We start from the raw sequence: 4,930 nt of genomic DNA, 5'->3' as shown, positions 1-4,930 counted from the left end.
TCCTCAGATAAAACACAGAGATCCTGGTCAATATTCAATGGTGCTATTTTTCTTTCCATGATGTTGCCCTGTGTTTGACAGGCCAGATGCTGGAGGGTTGTGTTGGATTTGCTTTTCCATCATATTTTAACAGTCAAACGATCATCCAGGATCTTTATACTTTATTTGATTTTTGTTTGGATTTCTTTGTTAAATTATTTTTTATACTTTCTCCTATGTCCCAGCATTTCGACCTGATGGTCTCCCTTACTTATTTTCCACATGGTTAATGAAGCCAGGGGTTGTTTATTGAAGTTTTTTTTTTTCATAAAATGTTTAAATAAACTTTTTTTAAATCTGAATTGACTGTCTCTGATTAACTGGAGCACTACAACGTGTTGGTCACAGTAAAATAATTTAGCATAGCTCACATTTGAAAAGGCCTTGAACTGACATTAATTTCTTCTTGACCAACAACAGCTAAGACAACAGCAAAGCTAACAGATGAGCTCAGCTTGTCACAGCCGGTCTCGTCTGAGATAAATGGCCTTCAAACTTATTTAATACTAAACATTTGAAGCCAATAAGCATAACAAGATATGCATGAGATTCAATTTCCATTTATTCAATCACAGACTTGTCAAACAGTCTGGCATGTTGTGCTGCTGTTTTCAAGAGTTAATGACTGAAGAGAAGAACTCCATCGAGAGAGGACAGGAAACGTTCAGGGGACGAGTCCTCCATGTTGTCAGGGGTTGCTGATGGATCTGAATCTGAGGGCATCTTCTGCAATAAAGAAAAACAATCATGGAGTTAAATGTAAAGTATAATGAATTTTACTGTGATGTTTATGCCTCAGACCTGAAATCAGATCTGTCCTCAGGTTCTGCTAAACTTCAGCTTCTAAAGTTTGTTTTTAAGACAAGATCACTATTTAAGAGGAAAAACAAATATATAATAAGACATGATGAATCCAATTATATGATCAGCTTTATGAATTTATGTTTTAGGACAAAAGTGTTCCTGCCACTTTCTATTGAAGATTATTTTAAACTGCCATCACATGGGCCAGCCTGATAAATTAAACTAATGTTAAATATTCTCATATAATCAGATTTGTGTGCAGAACCTCACTGGAGCTGGAATCAGAGTCTGGACTGCTGTTTCCTTTGAGCATTGATTTCCTTGAAGACAGAAAGAAGAACAATTTAAACATGGACTTCTTGCAGAATCACAGAGGCTGTTAAAATCTTCTGCTAGTCTTCCTTACATTTTAAGAAAGATTATAAATTGTTACTAAAATTACTTTGATGCTGATAGCGGTTACAATAACACACTCCAATCATATGAGAGACAATTTTACCTTTGAGTCCTATGTGAAGACATGCTCTTCAGAATCAGCACTGCAAAGACAAGATGATGGCGCCCACCTTCACAACCTGCTGCTTCAGTCTGGCAGCATCATGGTCACCTACAGGAACACCACAGAAATGCAATCAAAGTACTTCACTTTATTTATCAGAGAATGTACTGTATGCAAAGTAAAAAAATGTTTCGCTGTAATTCCTCAAAAAGATTTGAGACTTCTTTGTTATTTGAGAGCACAGATTGTTTCTTTTCCCTTCTCTCTGTTTGCCTGTACATGACCTTTTAGTGCTGTAAAAGATGCTACAGTAAATCCTGGATCAGCTGTGTGAATGGTGTGACTGTGTGGTAAAGCTTTGTTAAAGTTGTCACGCAAATACTCATATGCCTTTGGAGAGTAAAAGTGCAGTATGGTGGCAAACTGCTTATAAAATATAAAATAGTATTTTATTGGTGAGGTGCCCCAATCCAAGCGTCCTACAGAGTAGCAGCAGTGGGCTGTAGAGGGAGGTGACCAGCGCATTATGGAGAGGAGCGCACCAGAGGGGGACGAGCTGGGGGAGAGACGCGCGACCCGAGAAAAAGGAAATCCCAGTTTAAAATATAATGTTGGTGAAAAGAGGGAAATAGGAAGACATAAATGTCAATGTTGAAATTCTTTTGAATGCAGAGGCTGTGGATGTTCCGTTTTCTTTGGATATAAAAAGGCAACAATAGCCTGTAGTTTAATCATGGTGTTTCTCTTCGTTAACGATTATTGAAGCGAAATAAAAAAATAAATGCATGACATTTAAAACATATTAACATGTGTGGGGAAAAACGCGATCTTTATGTCTTCTTTTATTGTACCTATGTCTCCTCCTAACTACAATAACAGCAGCCTGTTGTGTGTAACGCTGGTATCCTGTATTAACACCTTCCTTTCAAAGGTGTTAAATACAGATACAGTCACAATCATCGCAATTTTTGTCAGGTTTTGTCAATTTTTAGTACAAATTCTTAATGAGCGTCAATTTACAATATGATCAACTTGTGACTGTTGAATTGGTAGTGTGTGGAAGCCAATGCAGAATATTTATTACGTTTAAGCAGCATGATGCTCGGTTAATATTACATTACACCACCGCAGGTTGTTGATGTTTGTGTTCACGTTTCAGTTAGTCTCTTAAATCAGTAACAATTATATTAAATCAGATCTTACCTTTAGTTTTATCTGGATAGCTAGAGAAATATTCTACCCTCGTATATAGTACTATGAATTTCAGCCTGCACGGTGAAAGTAAAACCTGTTACTCTCGGTATAACCCACTTATCACTCGGACTGTAAAAATGTACACATTAGTAATGATGCAGGCCAGATTACAATTATTTGGCTTTGTTTTTGCCCTAGATACTTTTTTGAGACCTTACCAGACATATTTATTTTTGCTGTAAAATAACTGTACAGTCAATGAACCGCATCTATGAGTAGATTTTATATTACGATTCTTGGTTTTAAATACAATTTAAATCACAATAATGATATAACAAGTAACATAGCATGTCAGTTATTAGGTTTGCTCATTTTAAAAAATAAAATAAAAAGATAAATCATGCCGGTTAAGTAACCTAGCTTCGGCTAATCTTAGACTGCTTATGTGTTAGCTAGCTAGATAACGACTTTAACCAACCAATGACACATAAATCACACTTTTTTACTTACTGAAAAAACTGCAAAGATCCCTTAGCTCCCACAGGTCGGTTAGAACAGTTTACTGCAGAACAACTCATTTTGCCAGCTCAAAAAAGACGAAAAAACTGAACGGAAAAATTCAATGGCGTCTCGGCTTTCCTTCACTACGTAACTTTTGCTATTCCCAAAGAGAGCTACGCAAGATCGGCGGCTGTCAATCATTGTCAAATATGACGTAAAATCCTGTTTTTCGACCTCAAATAACTTATTTAAAACAAACTTCACAGAAAAATGAGCACTTGAACACAATGTAGGGTGATAATAACTAATGATCACAGCAGAGTTTAGGTTTGGAAAAAAATTATGTGACGAGTATTTTAGCTTTACAGTTTGACCCACATCCCGTCTGTTATCATTGAGGAGGCGGGGTTTATGACCTATACTGCAGCCAGTCAGCAGGGGGAGCTCTAAAAATAAAAGCTTCACTAGAGCGGGGACCTTGTCCCGTCCATTATTTTTACAGTCTATGGCGTGCACAGGGAGAACATTTAATCTCCACACAGAGGGGCTCCTGTCAAACTGTCGGGATTCAAACCATGAACCTCCTCGCTGTGAGGGAACAGTGCTAACCACTGCACCACCATTCTGATCTGTGATTGAGTGACTGACAGTCCAGGGTGTACACCGCCTCTCGCCCAATGGCAGCCCCTTTTCCAAAGGAAGAAACCCAGATCACTCCAGTTCAGCCTCAACCAAGATTCAATCACTTAACCTCTTGGTTGGGAGGCGGCAGCCTTTGCCACTATGCCAGAGTGCAGCCTGTATTTGAGACTATAGCTCTTCATCCCTCAGCTGCCTGGATTGTTTTAACCTCTTGCAGCTCATTATTTCGGTTTGTATGGCTGCACATTTACTGGAAGCAAATTTTGTTTCCTTTTTCCACTTTTTTTTTTTGGTATTCAAAATGCACCTAACTGCACAACAGGGGGGCCGCAACTAATTTCAGACAGCTGTATTTAAATAAACAGTTGTGGCCATTGTTTTCATTTTGGATAAGAAAATACATTCATACCATAATACAATTTTTTTGTTGTTTCTGTTTCAGATACCCCCCAAGATTCTCAATTGTCAAAATAAAAGCCCCTGAAGTGAGCCACCAGCCTGTGCTGATGCATGGATGAGAATGGATGGAAAGGCAAACACAGAGAGAGAGATCAGAGAGAAACAGATGAGACGATAGGATTCTGGATTCAGCATGAGGTCTCCCATCTGTCTGTAGCCAGAGTGACACCTGCTTAGCTTTGATTCAAAATTGCACACTGAGCTTGAACAGGAGGCACACGTCGTGAATGATAAGAGCGGTGGCACTGTGCACACATATGCAGGATCTCACATATGTCAACATAAAAAGCAGAAAAGTGAAGGTTCACAAGCTTTCATCAGAAAAAACACAATTCTTTGTATATTCAGGAGGTTGATGAGAAAGGTTGAGCAAGCACAAACAAATGCGATTCATTTCCAGGACATTCTGTTCTATGAAGTTCTGCAACAACACTCTAACTTCAGGCTCAGAGAGCTGTTGCATCTTTGCCGTTCATGGCTACATTCAGCACTTGAGAAAATGATTCAGTTCAGGAAAAAAAAATTCTGACTAGCTTGTGGCACCCATTAAGTCCCTTACTTAACTTGTAGATGTATTGACATATTTTCCCTATACCAACATAAGTACTCTGAAGGTCCACATTTGGAGGCTTTCAGTGTTTAACATCACAAGAGTCTTACAAAATCCCTTCTAAAAGCAATGACATCAATCTTAAGTCAACTAACATTTCATGAAAGGCGCTCCTCAGATCCGACTCTCACTATTTACATGCTCTAGGCAGGAAAAGGAATTAATGGTTGGGGTTAGGTTCC

At 38.5% G+C, this 4,930-nt stretch overlaps 1 long non-coding RNA gene across 1 annotated transcript; it reads right to left on the bottom strand.

The window, feature by feature from the left end:
* Positions 1 to 583: 583 nt before the first annotated feature.
* Positions 584 to 1,734, bottom strand: LOC132979875 (uncharacterized). The gene is made up of 3 exons (XR_009674115.1): positions 1,343 to 1,734; positions 1,114 to 1,163; positions 584 to 765 (listed from the first exon to the last, which is right to left on the bottom strand). It is a non-coding gene; the product is annotated as an uncharacterized LOC132979875 (long non-coding RNA).
* Between the last annotated feature and the right edge of the window lie 3,196 nt (positions 1,735 to 4,930).

Source organism: Labrus mixtus, chromosome 9 (assembly GCF_963584025.1).
Source record: "Labrus mixtus chromosome 9, fLabMix1.1, whole genome shotgun sequence".
Lineage (NCBI taxonomy): Eukaryota > Metazoa > Chordata > Actinopteri > Labriformes > Labridae > Labrus > Labrus mixtus.
The sequence above is the reverse complement of the archived record's forward strand: the minus strand, read 5'-3'. Positions and strand labels throughout refer to the sequence as shown.